A 12,163-nucleotide genomic window follows, 5' to 3' on the forward strand; every position below is an offset into this window, starting at 1 on the left:
CCAGCCCAGGGGACAGAGCGAGACTCCGTCTCAAAAAAAAAAAAAAAAAAATTCAAAGCAAATGGAAATTTTAGTAAATTTGCCAATTCCACTAAAACATGCATTTGAAAATCCTTTTTGAAATAAAGGACTACAGTCCTAGAGAATAATTTGTTGATTTTTCAGAGCTGATGTATCTAGTTTCAATTTTTTTGGTAGGTTTTACCATTGCACCCTTCCTTTCATGCTGTGAATCTGCATTAATAAGGCAATTAAGGCCAGTCTTGGTGGCCCGTGCCTGTAATCCCAGCACTCTGAGAGGCTGAGGTGGGTGAATTGCTTGGGCCCAGGAGTTGGAGACCAGCCTGGGCAACGTAGGAAGACCCTGTCTCTACAAAAAATACAAAACTTAGCTGGGCGTGGCGGTGCCCACCTGTAGTCCTAGCTACTCAGGAGGCCGAGGTGGGAGGATCGCTTGAGCCCAAGAGATGCAGGCTGTAGTGAGATGAGATCATGCCACGTCACTCCATCCTGGGCAACGAAGCAAGCCGGGTCTCAAAAAACAGTAAAATAAAATAAAATAAGGTAATTAAGAAAGAAAACTAAAATTAAGACAATATGAGGGATATGAAGATGATGAGAAAATGTAAGTCGGTTTTTATCCCCTCAGAAACCAGGCAATATATATATTTAAATTATCATCCCAGTTATTTTATTACTCATTTATAACGATTCTTATGGCCTGTACTTAAATGAAGGCAAAGTTGATGGCTGTGGCTGCCGCCATCACGCCAGCTGCAGCAGGGAGGCGCGGCTGGGACTGCACACTCCATGGAGCCAGTGGGAGCCCCACTGGGAGCTCTGCCTTTTCTTAGTTGGGATGGGAACTCCTGGAGCTGCCACAGCCTCCCAAACCACAGCTGCAGACCCAGGCCTCCTGCTCCATGGAGCAGGCAGGAGTCCCCCGACTCCTGGGCAGGGCTATAGCCACCCAAACTACAGCTGTGGATTCGAACCTCTTTATGCTCTTGGAGGAGGGCTGAGTGCAGGCAGGATCTGCTGAGACTGCAGCCACCCTCCTAGGCACAGGACCCATCGTCTCTGCAGCCTGTACCCTTGGGGGCCCCAGGAGGGAAACTCCCCACCCCAATCCCTGCAGGCTTGGGGGTGTCTGCTCCCACTGCCTGGCCCTCCTAGGTGCAGGACCTCTGCATCGCTGCAGCCTGCACCTTCAGGGGCCCCAGGAAGGACACTCCCCAACCCCTCCACATCCCTACAGGCTCGAGGGTGTCTGTTCCCACTGCCTGACCTCTCTCCACTTCTGGCGCCTGCTCTGATCTTGGAGTGGGATTGGGGCTGAGCCCCCAGGCCTTGAATGGCCGCGGGAGACAGAGTCCTGGCCTGAACGGTGCAGGTCCTCAGTAAGGCCCCATTTTCAGGCCAGAGAGGGCTTGAAGGCCAGGCTGCCAGTCCCACAGACTGAAGTGGGGACTGGTGGTGCCTCTTCCTGGCACCCGTGGCCACCCATGGACCAATTGGCACCCACTTCCTCCCCTCTGAGGTCCATGAAAACTGGGCTCAGCCAGAGCAGGGTAGAGGATGGCCATAAAAGAAGAGGGTACAGAGACAATGGGAAGACAAGATGACCCTCTCTGCTGGGAGCTTCAGAGACTTGCAGAGATGAGCTCCTTTCTCTGCTGAGAGCTTCAGAGACCTGCAGAGACATCCAAATGACCTGCCTGCAGAGAGGAGCCAACCTCTCCAGGGCCACGTCTCTGCTGAGAGCTCAACACTCCACAGGATGATCTGCCTGGAAAGAGGAGCTACCCACTGTGGGTCTCCTCTGAGCTGTTTTAACACTAAATAAAACTCTTCATCTTCTTCACCCTTCACTTGTCTGTGTGCCTCATTCTTCCTGGACACAGGACAGGAACTCAGGCCACAGAGGTTTCTAGCCAGAAAAATCGACACCCCAGAGATCCCATAACGAAGCGAAGAATAAGCTCACAACTGTGGCCCTGAAACGAAACTCAGCTAGGACATGGCAGGCGGCTGGGCTGGTCGCTGACTTGATTTTTCAGAGGTGGCAGCTCCCTCTCCCTTTCTGAAAGAAGTTGAGCCGCAGCCAGATTTGGGGTGGAATCACATGGCAGTTACTCCAAGTGCTCACCACAGTCTACTCGTGGTCATCTGGTGGTTTCTGGAGCCATTTTCTGGGCCCAGTCTCACTCCCGGGGCCTGCTTGCTCAGCCTCTGCTTATAGCTGGGCTAGACCCAGGTTTGGGAGGTTTAAGGCAAATAAAGGAAGGTAAGGCAGGCATTTTCCTTTTTGCAGATAATTCTGACCACCAAGACACCGAAGAGGAGGAAAGAAAGCAGGTTGAAGAGACTGCCAGACGGTTTCGGCTTGGGAGAGAAGAGATGCTGGCAAGGGCAGCCTGTGTGTGCAGAGAGAGAGGCCCGGGCTGCCGGGAGTAAGGCGAGCCCAGCATGAGCCAAACAATCCCTCACTGCCCCCTTCCTTGTGCTGACTGCCCAGATCTCCACCAGCTGGAAAATGTGGGTCCCTCCCACTCCCCCATCATCTGAGTATTGAGTTACTGGAACAAAGGCACCTGGAGCAGATGTGACCTAGGGCCACAAGGTGCTGACATGTCCTGTGGCACCACCTTCCAGGAGAGCGAGTGCCCAGGTGGGGAAGAACAGCCCCATGGAGAAGAAGCTCCAGTGTAACCCACAGTTGTTTTTTTTTTCTTTTCTTTTCTTTCTTTTTTTTTTTTTTTTCCAGGGTCAGGATCTCACTCTTTTGCCTAGGCTGGAGTGCAATGGCACAAACAAAACTTACTGCAGCCTTGAATTCCTGGGCTCTAGCCATCCTTCTGCCTCAGCCTCCCAAGCAGCTAGGATTACAGGAATAAGCCACTGCACCTGGTCCACCCACATGTGAGACACACACACACACACACACACGCATATATATGTGTGTGTGTATATATATTTCATATATATATATATATATATATATATTTTTTTTTTTTTTTTTTTGAGACACAGTCTCATTCTGTCACACAGGCTGGAGTGCAGTGGCATGATCTCCACTCTGCAATCTCCTCCTCCTGAGTTCAACTGATTCTCCTGCCTCAGCCTCCCTAGTAGCTGGGATTACAGGTTTGCACCAACATGCCCAGCTTTTTATATTTTTTGTATTTTTAGTAGAGACGGGGTTTCACCATGTTGCCCAGGCTGATCTTGAACTCCTGGCTTCAAGTGATCCAGCTGCCTTGGCCTCCCAAAGTGCTGGGTTACAGGCATGAGCCACTGCGCCCAGCCCCTACACACGATGTTTAAAGAGATGTTAACTCCAATCTTCTGCCCAACCTTGGTGTTAAGTGGAAGGGAAGATGAAAGCAATTGCTCTTGGTGTTTCTGTGGTGGCTATAACCAAGCCCCTATCATTGATGGTCCCTGAAGAAACTCAGCAAGCCCTAGGGCAGTGTTTCAGGAAGTACGGAGTGAGGACCAGTGGCATCAGGGTTGTGAAATGCAAGTGCCAGGGCTCCACCTCGCACTTGCTGAGTCCCACTCTCAGGAGGTAAGAAATGGGAATCTAATCTCCACGGGTAAGTCATATTCATGCTGTTTCATATATTGCGAACTGATTTTCTTACACATTTTTGTTGGGCCTAATTAGCCAAAACAGTGAGTGGCAGGTAAAATGATGGCACACACCAACTAACAGAATTATTATGCAAACACCAAAAGGAATTCTAGACTTCATAACCACTAGTAACAATGTCAGAGATCGAATGTTAAGAGGGCTATCAGAATGCAAAACATGTTTACTCTGATTACAATTATGTTAAAATACATAGGTACACGTGTAGGAAATAGAAAAAAAAGGCAAAAATAAAATAGTTGTATTAGAGAAGTAGAATTATAGGTGATTTATCCATCTCCAGATTTTCCTATAGTGTTATCCAAAAAAAAAAAAAAAAAAAAAAAAATGGCCGGGTACAGTGGCTCATGCCTGTAATCCCAGCCCTTTGGGAGGCTGAGGCAGGCGGATCGCCTGAGGTCAGGAGGTTGAGACCAGCCTGGCCAACATCGTGAAACTAAACTACAAAATTAAAACACAAAAATTAGCTGGGTTTGGTGGTGGGCACCTGTAATCCCAGCTACTCAGGAGGCTGAGGCAGGAGAATTGCTGGAACCAAGGAGATGGAGGTTGCAGTGAGCTGTGATTGCACCACTGCACTCCAGCCTGAGCGACGGAGTGATACTCCATCTTAAATAAATAAATAAATAATGAAAATAAAAATAAAAATAAATCACTTTCATGTGGTTACAATATTGTAATTGAAATAAAATAGGGCTGGACATGGTGGCTCATGACTGTAATCCCAGCCGTTTGGGAAACTGAGGTGGGCAGATCACTTGAGGCCAGGAGTTCGAGACCAGCCTGGCCAATATGGTGAAAACCCATCTCTACTAAAAAATGTAAAAATTAGCCAGGCAGCCGGGCGCGGTGGCTCAAGCCTGTAATCCCAGCACTTTGGGAGGCCGAGATGGGCGGATCACGAGGTCAGGAGATCGAGACCATCCTGGCTAACACTGTGAAACCCCGTCTCTACTAAAAAATACAAAAAACCAGCCGGGCGAGGTGGCGGGCACCTGTAGTCCCAGCTACAAGGGAGGCTGAGGCAGGAGAATGGCGTAAACCCGGGAGGCGGAGCTTGCAGTGAGCTGAGATCCCGCCACTGCATTCCAGCCCGGGCGACAGAGCGAGACTCCGTCTCAAAAAAAAAAAAAAAAAAAAAAAAAAAAAAATTAGCCAGGCATGGTGGCACGTGCCTGTAATTCCAGTTATTTGGGAGGCTGAGGCAGGAGAATCGCTTGAACCCAGGAGGCGGAGCATGCAGTAAGTGGAGATCGCACCACTGCACTCCAGCCTAGGTGACAGAGTGAGACACTTTCTCAAAAAAAGAAAGAAAAAAAGAGAGAGAGAGAAAGAGAGAATAACTACCCTATCACCTCTGGCATACATGCCACTTACCCTGTATCTATAAAATATGCCACAAGGCACTGCATGGGTCAGAGATGTCTTCAGACAGCCCAGCCCTCCCAGAAGGGAAGGTCAGCCCTTGTCCCAGGGCACTGCGATTCTGCAGCTCACTGCATGTGGAAGGAGCATGGAGTTGCCTGGGCTGTGGGGAGCGGCGGAGGGTGCATTGCATCAGGCTCAGCTGTTGTTTTTGTTGCCCTAAACAAGGTTCCAAGGGGACTAGGGAAGGATGGATCACCTCCTTGGGTCTGACAGTCTCAATCCCACTTCTGAACTACAGATAATCTGGGCCCACTGCCCCTCCCCAGCCAGACCTGGGTTGCCTAGTGTATACAAAATTCCCTGATCTTCCTTATCCCAGGGATGCCTTGAGAGACCTCCCTTCCTATGGCAGAGCTTGGGGTGAGCCTGGAGTCCCGTTGGCAAGAACTGGCTTCCTTATTTTAATATTCAGGGAAGAGGAAGACTGAAACTCGCTAGCCCCTGGGGGAAACTTTGGGAATCAGCTCAAGGGGGGCAGAACCCCTCCCTGCACCCCAGGCCTTCCCCACCTCCAGCCTCCCACAGACCCTGGATGCTCTGCTCCAAATCACAGGCTGCTGCCAATTACAAAAGGACTCGTAACTCCTTTTTGCAGCCCCTTGATTGATAGCACTGGTGAGTAAAATTATAAGCCTTAATGATCATGTTAATTTCTGGGGAAAGGGAAGCGGTCAGAAGAGGTTCTCAATCATAAGCGCCACAATCAGCTGGGTGAGTTCAATGACAAGCCAGAGCAAAAAAGAGGGGAAAGAATTAACTTTTTAAAAGGTCACCAGAAAGTAGGGGGAGACCAACCAGGCATGACGGATGAGGGCACAGACTATTCTGGAGCCTGAAGATGAGCCCCTTTTCCAGGGTTCTTGACCAAAGGCCAGCATCAGGGCTTCTCATCTTTAGTTGCACACTGGAATTGCCTTAAAAACACTGATGCCAGCTGGGTGCCATGGCTCAAGCCTGTAATCCCAGCACTTGGGAGTCTGAGGTGCATGGATCATGAGATCAGGAGATCGAGACCATCCTGGCTAACATGGTGAAACCCTGTCTTTACTAAAACTACAAAAAAAAAAAAAAAAAAAGAAAAAAAAAAAAAGAAATTAGCCGGATGTGGTAGCAGGTGCTTATAGTCCCAGCTACTCGGGAGGCTGAGGCAGGAGAATGGCGTGAACCCGGGAGGCGGAGCTTGCAGTGAGCTGAGATTATGCCACTGCACTCCAGCCTGGGCGACAGAGCGAGACTCCGTCTCAAAAAACAAACAAGCAAACAAAACAACACTGATGCCTGGGCCCTGCCCCAGAAATGCTAGTGTAATCTATCTGGGGTACAGCTTGGACACTGAGCATTTTTAACACTCCCCAGGTGATTCCATGTGCAACAAAGATTGAGAAGGACCAGTCTAAAAGAAGCAAGTGGCCAAGGTTGGACACATTTGCAAATGTGCTTGATCTGATTTGTTCTTTTATTCTTTCCTTTCCCTTTCCTTTTCTTCCTTTCCTTTCCTTTCCTTTCCTTTCCTTTCCTTTCCTTTCCTTTCCTTTCCTTTCCTTTCCTTTCCTTCTTCTCTCTTTTCTTTCTTCCTTTCTTTCTTTTCCTTTCCTTTCTTTCCCTTTCCCTTCCCTTCTTTCTTTTCTTTCTTTTTCTCAGCATGTTGTCCAAGCTGGTCTCAAACTCCTGGCCTCAAGCAATCCTCCCGCTTTGGCCTCCCAAAGTGCTGGGATTACAGGTGTGAGCCACTGCACCTGGGCACTCTGATTAATTCTTCCCACAAAGGAGAATTTCTTCTGGGGTCTCCTAGCACCACATCAGTTAAAGATGATGATGAGATTTTAGAACAGAAGGAGGAAAATTAGGCATCACTGAGCCTAATACTCCCTTCACAGATGAAAACCCAGAGGTGCAAACAGGTTAGCTGACCTGCCAGAGATCACATTGGTCACAACTGGAACCTCAGTCTCTTCCCCCTGGCCAATGCTCCTTCTACTAGGCCCATTGCTGTGTCAAACAAAATGCTCTGTTCTGACCGTCGGGGGTTGGGAGCTGTGAGCTGTTTTCTAGCCTGCATGGTAGAAGAGTCCAGGTCTCTCCTGACTCTTGCTCAGTTTCCTGGGACATAGTGATTGACAGATATTAGAGATATCAGTTCCATGGACAGAATAAGGCCACCTGGTTCACCTGAAAATGCAAACTATGACCTTAGTCTCCTCAATACATTGACTCCACCCATGGTTTCCCAGCAGAGCATTGCAACATCTTGGCACATCATGAAGATGCCCAGGATATGTGGCAACATCCTGGTTTCTTCATCTGAGAGTCTGCCCTCTGCCACATTGCTCACAAGCCTGCCTCACAGTGTGCGGTAAAAGATCTGATGAGACTCCCTGATGGTCTATATTGAGGTCAGCAATATTCAATATTCAGCAATGTTACAAAATGAGTTTCAAAAATCTAAAAACATTATTAAAAATGAACACTACATTGAAAAGAAACCATTTGTAATTTGTGGTAAAGGTACTGGAGTTATTCAGTTAAAGAGAGTTGTTGTTCTTCAATTTCTAGAACTGATTGTTTTCAAAAAGGTATTGTAAAATGCGTAGTACAAGATCCTTAGAGCATCATCTTAGTAGTAGAAAACACAAGCCAGCCAAGTGCAATGACTCACACCTGTAATTCTAGTGCTTTGGGAGGCTGAGGTAGGAGGATCACTCAAGGCCAGGATCTGAGACCAGCCTTGCCAACATAGATTAGACCCTGTCTCTGCAAAGAAAAAGAATTTAGTAAAAAATTTAGCTGAGCATGATGGCATGCACATTTACTCCTAGCCCACTCAGTAGGCTGAGGTGGGAGGATCCCTTGAGCCCAGGAGTTGGAGGCTGCAGTGAACTGTGATTGTATCACCGCACTCCAGCCTGGGTGACAAAGCAAGACTCTGTGTCAGAAAAAAAAAAAATTCTCACGCCTATAATCACAGAACTTTGGGAGGCTGAGATGGGCAGATCACTTGAGTCCAGGAGTTCGAGACCATCATGGGCAACATGGCGAGACCTCCATCTCTACAAAAAAATTAGCCGAGCATGGTAGTATCAGTTACTCAGGAGCTGAGGTGGGAAGATCACTTAAGTCCAGGAGGCAGAGGATGCAGTAAGCCTAGATGGTGCCATTGCACTCCAGCCTGGGTGACAGAGTGAGATACTATCCCAAAAAAATTATTTTAATTAAATTTTTAAAATAAAATAAAAAGCGTCAGCCAACCTGGTTCTACATTTTCACATTTTCATTTACCCTTTCTCTCAAACTTCACTGTAGCATGGGCACTCCCAAAAGTTCTTAGAAGTGGCCTGCACTAAAAATTTGGTGGAACCAAACTCTGACTATCAGTACAGGGTGAGACCTACTTAATGAGTCCAGTAAGCATTGTAGCAGAGGCATATTCACAATAGAAACATATGCATTCTCTGTATTTTTCTAACAGCTTCTGAAGTGTTCATCAAGCCTGTGTCTGATTAAGCACTTTTAAATTCTGAGCAATGAAATGGGCCCTCTCATACCCTCTTGGCAGGAGTGCAAATTGATACAACTCTTTGGAGAGCCATTTGGCTGTATCTGTCAAAATTAAAAATGCATATAATCTTTGACCCAGAAATGCCACTTCTAAAAATTTATCCTACAGAAACACCCCCCAAACCCACAAAACTGTACATGGAAGGTGAGTTCTTTGCAGTTTAATTTATTATAGTGAAACACTGCAAGCAAACCAAGTTCCTGAACAAGGAATTAGCTGGGTACATGGTGGTCCATCCTTAAAATGGAATACTAGATAGATGTTAAATTGAATAAGGTAGAACCATATGTATTCATCAGGAGAGATAGCCTTAGGCACAAAAAGAAACTTACAGAAAAGTAGTGTTACCATTTTTATAAAAATGTGTAAGGAAGGCAGCCATGAGCAATCTCTGGCCATTGGATTCAGTGCTTGGGCTCCTACATTGGAATGAAAACCTAATCTATATGTAAAATAACAGGAGTCTCAATTCAGTGCCTGAACTCACCCCCTGTTCTCTCTCTTCTCTTGTATCAAAGGATAACTAAAAGTAAGTTAAATGCAAATGTAAGACATCATTCTTAATTGCCATGATATGTAAATAACACTTTTGAAAAGTGACCCTCCCAGATTTAGAAAAAACATTTATCAAAGGGGAAGCTCTAGGCTGGGCGCACTGGCTCACACCTGTAATCTCAGCACTTTGGGAGGCTGAGGCAGGTGGATCACCTGAGGTCAGGAGTTTGAGACCAGCCTGGCCAACATGGTGAAACCCTGTCTCCACTAAAAACACAGAATTAGCCGGGCGTGGGCCTGTGCCTATAATCCTAGCTACTCCAGAGGCTGAGGGACGAGAATCACTTAGAACCCGGGAGGCAGAGTTTGCAGTGAGCCGAGATCGGGCCATTGCACTCCAGCCCGGGAGACAGAGTGAGACTCTGTCAGAAAAAAAAAAAAAAGAAGCACTGAAGACTTTTTTTTTTTTTTTTTTTACTGCAATAATCACTTGGCTGAATGCATCTCTTATTTGTCCATTTGGATTGCATATTTTGAATTTGTGTATTCACAGACCACTGTTGAGCCTCCCCCACAACACCAACCATAGAGACCATAGAGAATATCTGCCTTAAGTCCATGCACGTAGTAATGTTCTTCAAGAACCCAAAGGAGCCCATCCTCAGGCTACATCCAGCAGAAACCCCAAAATCCCAGAAGAGACTGGTACTGAGTTTTAAATGCTTTAAATTCTGGGCTTTTTCAAATGTTGAAGGCCAGGCTTGCTTTTTTTTTTTTTTTTTAAATAATGGCAGAGATGCCTAAAACAAAAGTCATCCCAGTAGGAATCAGTATTCTGTGGCTTGTTCCAAGAATCTTACTCTCTTTTAATTTCCCTGAGAATATTTATAATAGACTAAAGTAGATTGTGATTGTATTAGGTTTTGTTATAGTTCAGTGAATCTTCTCCCCCCACTCCACCTCCACGGGAGGAGTACACTTCTCTGTCTACTTAAGTTTGGGAAGGTTGACCATAGATCTAGCTGTGGCCAGGGGAAAGTAAGCAATGTGAAGTGAGTAGCAGCTGTAAATGTCTTTGCATCAGCCTCTTGCACTTCTGCATGTTGCCATGAAAAGAAGTTATCCTAGGAAAGCTGCTAGTCCAGGATGAGGAAACCCTGAAGCTTATTTATTTATTTATTATTGAGACAGGGTCTCACTCTGTCACCAGGCTGGAGTGCAGTAGCATGATCACAGCTCACTGCAGCCTCGACTTCCTGGGCTCAAGTGATCCTCCCACCTTAGCCTCCCAAATAACTAGGACCACAGGTGCACATGACCACACCTGGCTAATTTTTTGTATTTTTAGTAGAGACTGGGTTCCACCTTGTTGCACAGGTTGGTCTTGAACTCCTGGGCTTGTGATCTGCCTTCTCAGTCTCCTAAAGTGCTGGGATTACAGGTGTGAGTCACCTCCCCCAGACTCCCTGGAGCATATTTAAACCCAAACTATAGCCTGGAGTCAGCTCCAGCTGATCCCAGCCAAGCCCTGCACACCCACACGAGACTGGCAGTCCTGTGAGCAAGTTATAAGAGTTTGTTGCTGTAAGCTTCGAGGGATGTTTGTTTTTCAGTATTATTGAAGGAAAACTTGACTGATACAGATGAACAGCCTTGAACCCATCACTCAGCTTTACTAAATCTTGTCATTGATCTCATATTTGTTTGAGTTTTTTTTTCTTATGAAATTAACCATTACAGAAACATTTGAGGGTCCTCTAAATATGCTTCACCCATCCCATCTCTTGGAAGTAGCCACTATCAAGCAGTTAGTATTTATAATACTCATGCCTATTTTAAATATTTCCTATACATTTATATACCCATAAACATTGTCTAGTATTGTTCTGTAGGTTGTAAAACTTTATATAAATGATACTAAGCTGTCTGTGTCCTCTGCAATTTACTTTCCCCATGACACACGCAAACACACTGTATTTCAGATTTACCCATGTTGACACATCAGCTCTAGCCATTCACTTTGCCTATGGCAACACTGTCTGTATTCACTACAATGTACCTATTCTCTGTCAATGGATATTAAAGTTGTTAAATACAAACAGTGTTGCAAGGGACATTTTGCACAATCTTTGAGTACTGTGCTCTTCTTTAAGACCAATTCCCGGCCGGGCGCGGTGGCTCAAGCCTGTAATCCCAGCACTTTGGGAGGCCGAGACGGGCGGATCATGAGGTCAGGAGATCGAGACCATCCTGGCTAATACGGTGAAACCCCGTCTCTACTAAAAAATACAAAAAACTAGCCGGGCGACGAGGCGGGCGCCTGTAGTCCCAGCTACTCGGGAGGCTGAGACAGGAGAATGGCGTGAACCCGGGAGGCGGAGCTTGCAGTGAGCTGAGAGCCGGCCACTGCACTCCAGCCTGGGCAGCAGAGCAAGACTCCGTCTCAAAAAAAAAAAAAAAAAAAAAAAAAAAGACCAATTCTCATTCTTTGTAGAATAAGTAGACAAGAAGTGCACGGCTGGTTGAAATTTCACATATGCAGTCTGCAAGGCCATTTTAGCAAGAGCAGAGGCACAAGCATCTCTTGCTGGAGCTGCCACCCAAAAGGAGTCCACAGTGCCTGTGGTCTTGGGGACCTCTGATTTCTATCTCTGGCCTTTCCTTGTGGGACCAGTGCCTTAAGACTTGCTGGGAACATCTGGATGACCTTTCTACTGCTCCTTCCACATCTTACTCACCATATGAACTTTATCATACTTCATATTTTTGATCATTAAATGGTTTCAAGTGTCTGGTCAGGATTGAAATGTTGGCAAGAGAGTTAGAAACATAGGAAGGAATGAAGACTCTGTTAATCGGCCTCTTTCTTCCTCACACAGCAATTTTTCTAACAGATGCAATTACATTTGAAAGCTGTAGAGAACAGAATCTTATGTTTTATTTCTTTATTCATCATTTTCCAAATGGTATTCACTGTAAGAAGGAAATTGCCTTTGTAGTTCGGTTCTGCAGGCTCTGTGCTGGAGTGC

Source organism: Rhinopithecus roxellana, chromosome 4 (genome assembly GCF_007565055.1).
Source record: "Rhinopithecus roxellana isolate Shanxi Qingling chromosome 4, ASM756505v1, whole genome shotgun sequence".
In the NCBI taxonomy this organism is placed as follows: Eukaryota; Metazoa; Chordata; class Mammalia; order Primates; family Cercopithecidae; genus Rhinopithecus; species Rhinopithecus roxellana.